Source organism: Akebia trifoliata, chromosome 15, assembly GCF_017979445.1.
Source record: "Akebia trifoliata isolate Shusen 1 chromosome 15, ASM1797944v1, whole genome shotgun sequence".
Lineage (NCBI taxonomy): Eukaryota > Viridiplantae > Streptophyta > Magnoliopsida > Ranunculales > Lardizabalaceae > Akebia > Akebia trifoliata.
Genome location: NC_141389.1, coordinates 2,550,479 through 2,565,824, shown reverse-complemented (window position 1 = coordinate 2,565,824; position 15,346 = coordinate 2,550,479).

Here is a 15,346-nt window from a genome sequence, read left to right as displayed (position 1 = left end):
TTTCCAATATTCCTCAAGATCTTATAAGAATTGTAGAAGAAGATTCATCTTGTATCTACACTCGTTAGAAGTGTTTCTTTTTAGGGAGGGGTCCCTTAAAACCCAGCTTATCAATCAAAAAAAAAAAGGGGTGCAATAGAGTGGGGTTGAGGGACGTTGCTGCTATGGGATGGAGGAAATGAAGTGCAGACGAAGTGGGGGTGGCTATGGACCAATTAATGAAGAAGAAGATGGATGTTTGGGGAGAGAATACTCTTCTTTTGCTGTCCCTTCTCTGTCAAAAGAAAGACCTCTCCTCTTAGTTGTTTTGTTCAAGAAATATCAGCCTTCTTCTCCTTCAAGAGAGAAAGCTCTCTTCTCCAAAAAAAACGTCAGACCTCTCCCCTCTTTGAAGATTAAAGAAATTGTCCGCCTCCTCTTCAAGAGAACATGGGATTCTCTTTTTATAGTGTTCATTTTCTACTTTCTCTTTTTCTAAACTTTCTCTTTATTTTCTTTTTGATGATTTTATTTAATTTCTTTTCTTTTTTAATTTTATTTGCTTCTTTCTTTGACCGAACCACTAGGGAGAATATCTCTCTTTTTGAGTTTAAAAGGAATGGGATCATGATCCCACGCTTCGCAACCCATGGTACGTTGATGGATTATTAATTAAATTTCAATTTTTTATTTTGGTTGATGGTTTAGTTACAATTTTTAATTTTGGTTTGAATTTAATTTAATGGGTCAATTATGTTTCACTTTTCGATCTTGATTGGTCGATTAAATTAAAATTTTAATTTGATTGGTTGCTTGTATTTTAATTTGAATATCGATTGGTCGATTTAGTTTTAAATTCAATTTGAGTGATCGATTGGATTTTAATTTCAATATTAATTGGTTGATTGGATTTTAATTTCAATCGAATTTTAATTTAAATGTTGATGGGTTGATTAAATTTTGGATTGAATGTTGATTTAAATTTTAATTGTTTGATTTTTACTTTGAGTTTTACTTTTAATTGTTTGAATTTTGTATCGTTTGATTTTTTTAATTTGAGCTTTATTTTTAGTTAGATTGGATTTTTAATTGGGTTTCGATTTTTATTGCTTTTTCCTAAGGATTGGGATCTCTAAGTCAAATTTGGATGTTAAGGGGCATTTCAGTCATTTTTATGATTTTTCTAAATTTCTCTGACTTCAATGATTTGGATCCCGTTAGACTCAAAATCTCATTCTGAGTGCAATGGAGGTACTTTCAAGACTTTTCGGAAGTCGAAATTCATGAGGGGTATTTTCGTCATTTTTTCGATTTTCGTCAATTTGAGTGAATTTTGACGTGAAGTTTCTTTCAATCGCAACGTGATCATTTTTAAGTCTCGAGGTCATGTTTTCCTAGCGTAGCGAGGTCTCTAAGTTGTCCAAATGTGTAGCGAGCCTAAGTGTACGTGCTTACTAAGTTGAGTATATGGTGTAGCGATCTTAAGCGTGCGTAATTCTATGTCGCGTGACAAAGAAAAAGAAGGAAATAGAATTAGAAGAAAAAATGGAATAGAAGGATGCTTCTCTCAAGCTTTCGAGTTCTTTGTGCTCATCATTAGGAATCCACAGCAACCGAGTAACGGATCGCCAAGTCAGGCGGATGCAAAAATGGGGTGTTTACAAGAATCAGTTCAATTACCTTCGTCAATGCAGAATTGTGGGAGTCTTCAAGAGCTAATTGATTCTGTTTTTTCTCATTTAAATGAAGTTCGAATGGTGTCAATAAGTTATCTAACTGAATGGACAATTCTTTTAGTGCGTAGTGACAATGTCAATGCAATCAACAATATGACTTTAGATGTATATCCAAGAAAAATGTCTGTCTATTTTTAGCAGTAGACAAATTGGAAGAAAAAGTTGCAAATGATTGTACAAATGCTAATCAATATTCAAATGAGTATTTGAACTCATTAGATCCTCCTGGGTTACCTCCGTTCTCGTTCAAACTCAAAGTGGGATGTCCAATAAAGTTGTTAAAAAAATTTGCGCCAAAGAATGGACTTTGTAATGGAACATGATTGATGGTTGTGAGTTGCGCAACACACATAATTGAAAGTCGAATTCTAACTGGAGATAAATCGGACAACTTAGTTTTTATTCCGAGAATATCGCTTGTGCCATCATCTTAAAAATTACCTTTTCAATCAAATATGTTGGCATTGATTTACAAACCCCAGTATTCAGTCATGGTCTAGCCTAATCAAAGATTTTCATTGAGTCAACTGGGTTGACTCGGTGAAAAAGTCAATCTAAGGATAGTCTTGGATCGGGTCAAGTTGACCCTATTGTCCCCAGTGGAGTCGCCACTGAAATCGTCTCAACCCCGACCGTCCGCTAAATAGTGGATTAGGGGTCCAAAATTTATGAAGGGTATTTTCATTATTTTGATGATTTTTACAGTTTTTTACAAATTTTAGCGTGAGGTTTCTTTTAGTTCCTGCGTGATTATTTCTAAGTCTCAAAGTCATATTTTCCTAGCGTAGCGAGGTTTCTAACTTATCGAACTGTGTAGCGAATCTATGCGTACGTGCTTGCTAAGTTGGGCGTAAGATGTAGCGATCCTAAACGTACGTAAACTTCTATGTCAAGTCGTGACGAGTAGGGGGATGAAAAGAAACTAGAAACAGAAGGAATCAAGTAGTATTCACAAGCCTTCGAGTTCTTTTATGCTCATCATTAGGAATCCACAACAGCTGGCTGACCCAACATATCCTCATAGGACCACACAAACAAGTCTTTTGAATTTTCTGAATAAATTCACCATCTCCTTATGTTCTTATGGGGTGAAAGCGCCCTTGATACGCGGGGTGCGAGGATTCGCTTTTGACCCTTGAGGTTTGAGAGTCACCACCTAGTTATTACGGTCTAGGAACCAAATTGACCCTACAATGGATAAAAGAACTAATCTACTATAGAAATCTGAATCCGGGGATCATGTTACGGGGTTGAAAGGTATTAGGCACCAACCCCGCCCGGCCAATGCCGGTCTCTACTTATCCCAAATACATCTACATTGCTAATGACAAACCTAGATTAAAAATAAATAAAAAAAATTTACCTTTTGATCTGCAAAAGTGTTATTCCCTCAGATCTGGTGAGAATGGCTCCTTGTACCGTATTCCTTACTTCGTTCTATATCCGGATCTGATTCTTGATCTCCGAGGTAAGGTATCCCCTTCTTGGATCTGGGTACTTCGAATTTGTTGTGGATTTTTGGGATGTTTTTGAGAGGTTTTTGGGTGTTTTTTGGGCTAAAATCGGAGTAGGGGTGTTAGGGAAGGAGTTGGGACTCCAAAATTAGGGTTTTGGGGAGGCTATGGAGGCTTCTTTACCTATTTTTTCTAGGGTTTTTTCTTTGATACGAAAATAGGGTGTAGAGGCTCCTATTTATAAAGTTTTTAGAAGCATTAGGGTTTGATTAGGGTTTCTTTTAGGGTTTCAATTAGGGTTTTGACTTAGTCTTTAGGGTTTTAGGGTTTTGACTTTAGTCTTATGAGATTGACTTGATTAGTTTAGATTAGGATTTTGATTTAGGGTTTTGACCTTAGTCTTATGAGATTGACTCGATTAGTTTTAGATTAGGGTTTTGATTTAGGGTTTTGACTTTAGTCTTATGAGATTGACTTTAATATTTGACTCTAGTCTTACTTAATTGACTTTAATTTTGACTTTAGTCTTGCTTAATTGACTTTAATACCTTGACTTCAGTCTTGCTTGATTTACTTTTAATTTTTGGAGAACCCCCCTCTAAAATATCTTTAATTCTTTGGACCCCCAAATGGAGGGATCCTTAAAGAAATATCCCACGAACCCTCAACAATTTTACCCGAAAGTCCGATTGATCAATTTTTTAGGTTCAAATTTTTAAATTAATTTTATTAATGTTTTACTTTAATTATTTAATGTTTTATTTATTAATTTCGAATTTTTTAATTATGAAAATTGTGAAATTATCATTTTGCCCTCGGAGAGGATTTTTTTACGTTTTAAGTCGTTTTTCAATGTTTCAGGATGTTTTGGAATCAGTTTTTCGTAAGGAATTTAATGGGAATGTTGGTTTTTGTCATTTATGAAGTTTTTGTATGAAATGATTGTGAACTTTATGAGGGGTATTTTCGTAATTTTGTCAAATTTTGTGAAAATTGGCGAAGTGGTTTACTTGATTTCGATTTGTTGTTTAATGTGTTTGAGTGGGTTTTCCTAAGCGTAATGCAGGCTCTAGGGTTGTTCTGATGTTAGGGGTAATTTGGTAATTTTAGTGATTTTTATCGTGAAGCTTCTTTTTTGTTTGCAAGATGATGATTTCTATGTTTCTGGGGTCGTATTTTCCTAGCGTAACGTGGTTTCTAAGTTTTGTCAGTTCGAGATACCTCATCTGGATTTCTGAAACATATCTGGTAACAAAATAAAGCATTGGAATAGACATCCATCATTGGGAACCTTTGCGATCGGGTTGACGAGTTGATTAATCAAGCGAATACAAAAATGGGGTGTCTACAGATGCCCCTCTTTGGCAGAGGGTTGAAGCAAACTAGATAGCAAATCTATTTTGGTAGATAGTACGATATCTGAATGCCAAAGCTAGTGACAATTCATTTTGCAGCCTGATTTAGTAATTCGTCGGGGTGTTCGGATCCTTGAGGGTAAACTCTCCCCGAACTAAAAGAAAATGTCAGGTCCTTGAGCGCGAGCTCTCACTGGCAGTGTAAAATCCTTAAATTTAAAAAATTCTCATTGACTGATATAACAACTGTGCAAGTGTGTGATTTAAAATCTGAGATAAATTTGAGTAAAATATGAGTATAATTTGAGCATAATCTGAGCATAAACTGAGCATAATTCCGAGAAAACTTTCGACGAAAACTGAGCAAAATCCAAGATAACCCTTGGCGGCATCTGAGCAAAATCCAAGATAACCATTGGTGGAAACTGAGCAAAATCTAAGATAACCCTTGGCGGAAACTGAGCAAAATCCAAGGTAACCCTTGGCGGTAACTGAGCAAAATCCAAGATAACCCTTGGCGGAAACTGAGCAAAATCCAAGTTAACCCTTGGCGGCGACTGGCGGAGCATAATCCGAGCAAACCCTCGGTGGCATCTGGCTGAGCAAAATCCGAGCAAACCCTTGGCGGCAACTGAGCAAAATCCGAGATAACCCTCGGCGGCAACTGGCTGAGCATAATCCGAGCAAACCCTCGGCGGCAACTGGCTGAGCAAAATCCAAGATAACCCTTGGCGGTAACTGGCTGAGCATAATCCGAGCAAACCCTCGGCGGCAACTGGCTGAGCAAAATCCAAGATAACCCTTGGCGGCAACTGAGCAAAATCCGAGATAACCCTCGGCGGTAACTGGCTGAGCATAATCCGAGCAAATCCTCGGCGGCAACTGGCTGAGCAAAATCCAAGATAACCCTTGGCGGTAACTGGCTGAGCATAATCCGAGCAAACCCTCGGCGGCAACTGGCTGAGCAAAATCCAAGATAACCCTTGGCGGCAACTGAGCAAAATCCGAGATTACCCTCGGCGACAACTAGCTGAGCATAATCCGAACAAACCCTCGGTGGCATCTAACTGAGCATAATCCGAGCAAACCCTCGGCGGCAACTGGCTGAGCAAAATCCAAGATAACCCTTAGCGGCAACTGAGCAAAATCAGAGATAACCCTCGGCGGCAACTGGCTGAGCATAATCCGAGCAAACCCTCGGCGGCAACTGGCTGAGCAAAATCCAAGATAACCCTTGGCGGTAACTGGCAAAATGAATAAATCTAGGAAAGAGTGGATGAATCTAAGAAAAAATGAATAACTTGGGAAAGAGAAAGTAAGGAAAAGAAAGATTGAATCTGGGAATGAACAGATTTGGGAAATAATGATGAATTTGGAAATGAATGATTGAATCTAGGAATGAATAAATCTGATAAATTATTAGTGAATTTGGAAAGAATCATGAAAATAATGAATGAATCTGGGAAATAAATTCTGAGTAGAATAAAACTTAAAGGTTGAGAAAATCTCTGGGAAAAGATCTGAGTTATCAACCAGTTTTGCGATACTTTTATCCCAAAAAAAAATTGAATAAACACTAATGGAAAGAAAGTTTAAAAAGAAAAACCTTGAAAACTTCTGTTCAAAACATATTAGGCATCTCATTCTCTTTAGGCACATGTTCCAAAATGATCTTTAAATCAGAATTTCTTTCTTCTTAATAAACCTGATTTGACAATATCTGGATTTATTGAGATGGTTAATTTTTATTAGGTCAAGATTGCTCAACAGACAATTCGAACACATGAAACATAACAAGAACTTCTACGACTGAGATAAAAAAATGTCTTTTATTTAAAGATGACGAAGAATAGACAAACATGCTTGACTCAAGTGACCTCATCCTTTGAAATTCTGAGACTCTTAAAAGCATCATATGTGTAATTTTTATTTGAAGAACTCAAAATTTGATGAACATTGAAAGTTTGAATTTTTCTTTCGAAGTTTGAAATTAATCTGTCTTTCTCCCTTTTAGATCATTTAATCTAATGAACATTCCTTCGAAAATCAAAGATGATTTCGATGTCTTCTGAGTTTTGACCTTGATATTGTCCTTCGTCTAATCTTTCTACTGCGGCATGAGCCTTAAAGGAAGTTTCTTAGATTCTCCTCTCGGATTCCTCTTTGATGGTGGCTTAACTTTTGCCAGAATTGCCCTTCTGGGTTTTCAATCTAGCAGGTTAGGAATTTTTTTCATACGCTATTCTTTTTGCTTAGACCGTCCTTTCGGATTTTCAATCTAACGAGCTTGCTCTGGCTTTTGTCCAGATCGTCTTTTCAGGTTTTCGATCTAGCAAGCTTTTTTTTTTTTTTTTTGGCTCTGATTGTTGCCAAAGTTGTCCTTTCAGATTTTCAACCTTGCGAGCTCGCCTTAGTTTTTGCCTAAGTCACCCTTTTCGGGTTTTCAACTTAGCAGGCTTTTACTTTTCTTCATTAAGAGATCCTTATTAGCGATAACACAAACTTCCCTTGACCATTTTACGTAATACCCAGGAGGACTTTTTAGGTGGGCTTAGGAAGGTTTAGAAAGAAAGGATATATGGTTCAAAATCCCCAAAAAATGCCCCTAGTCTAATGTACTCTCCATTTCTAAGTATCTTCTTTCTTTGATTTTTTTATTTAAAAAGAAAATGCCCCTAGTTTGGCATTCTTGATTTTCTTTCTTCTATACTTCGGATGAAAGAAAAATACTCCATTCTTTATTCATTTTTTCTAGGAGTAGAAATCTTTTTTTTTTGAACCGGGATTGAAGTAACTTCTCAAGTTGTCTATGTACCCCAATTTAGTTTGGGATCAGGTCTAAACGTAGTTCGAAATACCCTCCCCTAGGTTGGTTGGTTGGTGTGGTTGAGAAAAAAAAATGGTTATCTTTTCATATTGGATAGAGGGGCTAGCAAAGGAAAATATATATATATTTTTTTTGAAAAAGGGTGAGATTGGGAAAAGTGCATCGATCAAAGAAAGGCCTCCTTAAATGGGGCATCACATAATTTGATTGAGGTTAGTTAATGCTTTGCCTTATACGGTCTCTTTGATGATAACTGATCTGCCCTAGTTGAGATCAAATATCTAAACGAGTGATTTTATTTTTAACATTGAGTACTTGAACTGGTCTTCTCTTATAGTGTTGATTCTGGCTCTTAGAGATAGTATTTTTTCTAAAGGAAAAATTTTTGCCCCTTACTTGATGTCCACTTTTTGGCATCCATTATAATGTTCATTTCCTTAACACCTGGGATGGTAAATTCTGAACACTGTGATCTTGAAGTGTTTAATCCAATTTGATGGATTACTCATTGGTGACATTTGGTTCTTCTGAGTGTAATTCACGCTCCAAATTTTCTCTCTCTTGACCATGACTCCCTCGCGATGTGATGTGTCTTCGAACTGTCAGAATCACCTCTGATTCTAGAGATATATGTCGTACCCATATCATTAGACCTAAGATTCATTGTTGAAAAATATTAATGTTCACATTAGGCGTATCCTCATAGGATCATGCGAAAACACCTCTGAACTCCTTAAGTAAGTCCATTATTTTCTCATGTTTTTCTAGGGATTGGACAGTTTTGATTCGCACTTCTCAAGAATTATCCTTAGATTCAATTTTTAATCAAATTCATTTTCAACATTTGAAGACTTGTTGCACACATGACAATCGAAAAAATCTTTTTATTTCATTGGAATGGAAGGATTCCATTATTAACCTAGAACAATGACTCTTGTAAAAAGAAATATTCTTTGAAACTTGACACTACTTGAAAATTAATGAGATAAGAAATAATGGAAAAACTAGGACAACTAAATGATATTTTATCCAACAGACTCAATATTTCACTTAAAGGTTATCTTCCCTGCGTCGATGAGGTCTTGAATAGCATGGCGGAGAGATATACATTTGTCGATGTAATGACCTGTAAATTTGGTGAAACTCGCAGAACTGGTGACTTTCATCATTACTTTGAGAGGCATTAGGTACGAATTTAAGCTGTAATAATCCTTTCGTTATTAACATCCTCAAGGCGATACTCAAAGTCATCCCGAGATTATCAAACTTTCTTCTAGGCTTGGATTGTTTAATAACGTTAACTGTCGATTTTGTTGGATTTGAGTTAGCGACCTTCAGACTAAAATGCTTCATAAACTCTTCCATGATTTCTTCCCAAGTATGAAATCGAGACTGTATTAACAATATAAGCCATTCAAGAGCGGGTCCTTTAAGAGTGGTGCAAAATAATTGTGCCATTTGTTCACTTCCTAAATCTCGAATATGCATGTCACCAACATATGAGCATATGTGAGTTCTTGGACAGGAAGTTCCATCGTATTTAGGCATGCTTAGTAATTCATATTTTTTTGAAGTATTGATTCTAGTCGTCGAATCCCTTCTATGTCTGTCTTCGTTATCTTGGCATGCCCCTATCGGATGGCATTGACAAGCATGATTCATCTGGTTCACAAAATCTTGCATGATTTGACGTAGATTAACCGTGTTGAAGATTGATAATCCTTCGGAAACAAATTAGAGATCACGTTCAACAAGGGCAAAGGATTTGACCAAATAATAGAGACTATGCTTAGGCAGCAAGTTAGATGACTTGACAGAATAACCGAGGTAAAGATACAAAATAGGATGATGTAGAATGTCTTAGAGCAATTTCGACCAAATAAAATATTTCATTTTTTATTAAATCTGGATGCATCCTTCATCATTACCAGGTTTACCAAAATAAGAAATAAATATAATGACCTAAGTCCGATGGACAAAGTGATACGACCAATTTAATTCATTTGATCATGTAAAAGTTGATAAAAAAAACTTAGTCCAAATAGGTCAATCGATTAACTACGAACTAACTAGATCCATAGGTATTTTAGTACATTTCCAAGGTCCATGTAAAAATAGATTTTTTTATAAGTCATTTTCTATGAAAGAATAAATCATTTTGTAAACTATTTGTCCCTTATTTTCTGAATTTTTTTTTTTTTTGGAAAATCTTGTTCTTATGAAAAATATTTTTTTGGAAAACGTTTTTTTTAGAAAACATTTTTTCTAGAGAATAACACTTTTTTTTTTTTTTTGAAAACACTTCTTTTAGAAAATATTTTTTCTGGAAAATACTTTCCCTTTGTAAACTATTTTTCTTCTTTGAAAATTTGATTTCTATTTCGATTTAAATGGTCCTGTCCATCAGGATTGTTGGATCGAGTTGGGCTGGGTCATTTGCAAGAGATGGATTCTTTATTGGGTCGGTGCACCCATTTTAATTTTCAAAAATAACATTTTTTATCCTTAAGGACAATCATACACTCTGATCTCATCATTCACATACATCCATTTCATCATTCACATGCATTCTGATCTCATCATTCACATACATTCATATCAATCACAAAGTCTCATAAAATTCCATTCAATGAACAACCCGGGAACATCCAAGATAAGTTCGAGTCGTGACCTACTGGGAAGGTTTCTAGACTCTAAGCTTACTACGTGCAATGCATTTTTATCTAGCCACCCTTGCCCAAGCACACCTATATACCTTTCGATACGTGGTGACTTGGTTTGATATACCGTGTAGGTGATAATCTAAAACCTCAATTCATTTCTCTAAAGTCAAAAACAGTCAGTTTGATCTCCAGTTGAGAGGTGGCGCACAATGCTGAGCAAAGGCCCACTTAAATACCTCTCGTCTAGAATAGACGTAGTCTATCCCCCTCATACAGTAGGGTACAGCGGGGCAAGATCTTGCTTAGGCACCGGTTTTGACCAAGAAGTGCAATTGATATACTTAAACTATCTTTTATACCTACGGGTACGAGTCAAGAGTTGTAGCTTTCATAAATGGTTTGGCATCCCACGAGGGGACCGACCACGTACTAGTACTACGTTGGCAATCGGGACATGTGACTGTGTGGCTTACAATAGGTCAAAGGCTCAGGTCGCTCCAGCCTGGGTGCATCAACATACTTCTCAGAATCACCTGATCAGATGGTATTGATGCCCCCAGTTTGATATACCCTAAGGTACGTGACTGGAGTTGTGGGTTTCATGAATGACGTCGCATCTCCGAAGAGATCGGGCCACGCACTAGTGCCACGTTGGCTAAATGGGATGTGTAAGTGAGTAAAACAGTAAACGTGCATGTGGTGTGTGCAAAACAGGGTGGGGTGTGCCCGGGACCTTTTTCAAACAAATGGGCCTATGGATCCAATCAAACCAATCATACATTTAATCAAAACCAAAATTATTCAAATCATATAAATATTCAATTAAGATCACATTATTCCCAGCACATAAGCACATTAACATTACGATCAACATCAATCATGTATTTCAAGCAAGATCATGGTAAATTAATCAATAAATATGGCATATGATAATGATCAAACAAACATTGCAATAAGCATAATTTTTATAATTTTTAAGGTCCAATCAATGATCACTTTTGGGTGATCCAAAATAAATCGAGATTCCAATAGGTGTTACATTGATGATAGAATGACAATGGTTGAGATGAGCTCACTCTCAAGAACATTAATTGTGCCAACATTAGATAAATTCAGATTTTCTGTGAATTAGGAAAATACAATCTGAACTTACATTGATGATATCTAAGGTTCCTGATAACGAAATCAAGTAAACTCAAGTTCTAAATTAATCTACTCGATGAGATCTACATTTTATTAATAGGTGTCCAGACTTAGTTCTCACCAGAATGTTCTATAAAAACGTTTTAACGTTGCTGTCCCAACTTTCATTCAGAAATAATTCCAGATTTACAGATTGAACTTGCATCGAGGATATCTAAGGCTTTCGATAACGAAATTGAGTGAACTCAAGTTCTAAATTAATCTATCGATGAGATCTACGTTTTATTAATAGGTTCCCAGACTTAATTCTCACTAGAATGTTCTGTAAAAAAGTTTTAACGTTGCTGTCCCAACTTTCATTCAGAAATAATTCCAGATTTACAGATTAAAATTGCATCGATGATATCTAAGGCTTCCGATAACGAAATTGAGTGAACTCAAATTCTAAATTAATCTACTCGACAAGATCTATGTTTTATTAAGAGGTTTCCAGACTTAATTCTCACTAAAATGTTCTGTAAAAACGTTTTAACGTTGCTGTCCCAACTTTCATTCAGAAATAATTCCAGATTTACAGATTGAACTTGCATTGATGATATCTAAGGCTTCCGATAACGAAATTGAGTGAACTCAAATTTTAAATTAATCTACTCGACGAGATCTATGTTTTATTAAAGGTTTCCAGACTTAATTCTCACTAAAATGTTCTGTAAAAAAGTTTTAACGTTGCTGTCCCAACTTTCATTCAGAAATAATTCCAAATTTACAGATTGAACTTGCATTGATGATATCTAAGGCTTCCGATAACGAAATTGAGTGAACTCAGATTCTAAATTAATCTACTCGACGAGATCTATATTTTATTAAAGGCTCCCAGACTTAATTCTCACTATAATATTCTCTAAAAGTGTTTTAATATTTCTGTCCAACCTTCATCATTCAATCATTTTCATAGGTCAATTTGAATCTTTCATTATTTAGGGGTCATCAAAAAGTGATCCTTAATTGGAGAAAAAAAATGCAATACCCAAAATCATCTACAATCAAGATAAAAAATAAATAAAATAAATCCAACTAAATAATAAAAAAAAATTAGGTCATCTTGGCAATGCTCACATACTTGGGATTTTTCAAGTTTGATCCTCAATAGTCCCCAGTGGAGTCGCCACTGAAAGCGCCCTTGATCCGCGGGGTGAGCGGATTCGCTTTTGACCCTTGAGGTTTGGGAGTCGCCACCTAGTTATTACGGTCTAGGAACCAAATTGACCCTACAATGGATAAAAGAACTAATCTACTATAGAAATCTGAATCCGGGGATCATGTTACGGGGTTGGAAGGTATTAGGCACCAACCCCGCCCGGCTAATGCCGGTCTCTACTTATCCCAAATACATCTACATTGCTAATGACAAACCTAGATTAAAAATAAATAAAAAAAAATTTACCTTTTGATCTGCAAAAGTGTTATTCCCTCAGATCTGGTGAGAATGGCTCCTTGTACCGTATTCCTTACTTCGTTCTATATCTGGATCTGATTCTTGATCTCCGAGGTAAGGTATCCCTTCTTGGATCTGGGTACTTCGAATTTGTTGTGGATTTTTGGGATGTTTTTGAGAGGTTTTTGGGTGTTTTTTGGGCTAAAATCGGAGTAGGGTGTTAGGGAAGGAGTTGGGACTTCAAAATTAGGGTTTTGGGGAGGCTATGGAGGCTTCTTTACCTACTTTTCTAGGGTTTTTTCTTTGATATGAAAATAGGGTGTGGAGGCTCCTATTTATAAAGTTTTTAGAAGCATTAGGGTTTCTTTTAGGATTTTAATTAGGGTTTTGACTTAATTTTTAGGATTTTAGGGTTTTGACTTTAGTCTTATGAGATTGACTTGATTAGTTTAGATTAGGATTTTGATTTAGGGTTTTGACCTTAGTCTTATGAGATTGACTCGATTAGTTTTAGATTAGGGTTTTGATTCAGGTTTTGACTTTAGTCTTATGAGATTGACTTTAATATTTGACTCTAGTCTTACTTAATTGACTTTAATTTTGACTTTAGTCTTGCTTAATTGACTTTAATACCTTGACTTCAGTCTTGCTTGATTTACTTTTAATTTTTGGAGAACCCCCCTCTAAAATATCTTTAATTCTTTGGACCCCCAAATGGAGGGGTCCTTAAAGAAATATCCCACGAACCCTCAACAATTTTATCCGAAAGTCCGATTGATCAATTTTTTAGGTTCAAATTTTTAAATTAATTTTATTAATGTTTTACTTTAATTATTTAATGTTTTATTTATTAATTTCGAATTTTTTAATTATGAAAATTGTGAAATTACCATTTTGCCCTCGGAGAGGATTTTTTACGTTTTAAGTCGTTTTTCAATGTTTCAGGATGTTTTGGAATCATTTTTTCGTAAGAAATTTAATGGGAATGTTGGTTTTTGTCATTTATGAAGTTTTTTGTATGAAATGATTGTGAACTTTATGAGGGGTATTTTCGTAATTTTGTCAAATTTTGTGCAAATTGGCGAAGTGGTTTACTTGGTTTCGATTTGTTGTTTAATGTGTTTGAGTGGGTTTTCCTAAGCGTAATGCAGGCTCTAGGGTTTTTTTGATGTTAGGGGTAATTTGGTAATTTTAGTGATTTTTATCGTGAAGCTTTGTTTTGGTTTGCAAGATGATGATTTCTATGTTTCTGGGGTCGTATTTTCCTAGCGTAGCGTGGTTTCTAAGTTTTGTCAGTTCGAGATACCTCATCTGGATTTCTGAAACATATCTGGTAACAAAATAAAGGATTGGAATAGACATCCATCATTGGGAACCTTTGCGATCGGGTCGACGAGTTGATTGATCAGGCGAATGCAAAAATGGGGTGTCTACATGGGGATAAGTCAGTTTCAATTTGAATTTATTGAAAATTATTTTTTTGTTCCGAGGTCAATGACCTTTGCTTCCTCAATTAGAGGTTGAACCTTACTTTCGTATTCTTATTTAATTTGGGAAGGGGTTCCTCGTTAAAAGATCATCTCCTGAAGTAAAATTATCAGTTAATTCGTTAATGCGCTCGAGGTATTCAAAAATTTATTTTATTCCATTAAATCAAATGAGGCGATAGACATCATTGCAAGCTTGACAAATTGACTTGACTCAGTAAAAACAAAAGAGCTAGACTAGATGCAACGAAAACAAGACATTGCGAAATTGATAATAAAAGAAATCTAGACTCAAACCAAATCACATGACTAGTGAAAAATTAAAGACAAGTACCTACAACAAGTTTGAGTATAGACTGAGAACTCAAGACATCGCTTTCAACCAGTAGGACTGAGACACTGTGATATTTAGAGAACAACTAGGCAATGTTGAGATATTCTGAAGTCATTTCTGATTGTTGGCTTAGTACTGATGTTCTTCCCAAACGACCTGACTATCGACTCCAACTAGGTAGTGGAGGCTTATGTTCGGGCGCAATAGTATCCTGAAACCCCATCAATAGTGGATTATTTGTTACTGACCCGAGGATAGGTTTTAACAATTAGAATTAAAGGTCCCTTTTGATAACGTTTATTAGATTAACCCCCTAGATTCAAAGTCTTTAACTGATGACACATTCTGAGCAAGAAATTGCATGAAGATAATTTGTCAATTGATCAGGAATCTTAGAAATTTTAACTATGATTAAGGGTTGTATGACCTTCCAAGAGTAAAATCTAGGTTGTGCTAGTCGATATAGCCCTTAATATGTCTTCTATTAATCTCAACCTTATTGATTATAAAATATTCAGTCCATTGAATTAAATTGGCCAATAAAAATTTTAGGACTATGTACATATTTGAACTTGGGCCGATTCGACCTAATAGATCTGAATATTCTACTTGAATCACTTCATCTACTATTTTTAAGTCAATTAGTCTAATCAGTCCATGTTTTGATCCATGAGATTATTTATTAATTGGGCTAACTGGTTAAAATAGACAATGATCGGTATATCTCATAGTTATGTTATTGGGTTGGACCGTTATTGCGGGTTCAATTTGAGCGGTGTGGATCGATCCACCCACTTACCTTTTGGTTATATTAAAGAAAGACAATCCGGAAGCACTTATGGTCTATTCGAGTCGTGGCCTAGTGGGACCGCACCTAAGTTATAGGCTTTCTATATGATTGATGCTAGGTCAGGACAAAGCTTAGGTCACTTC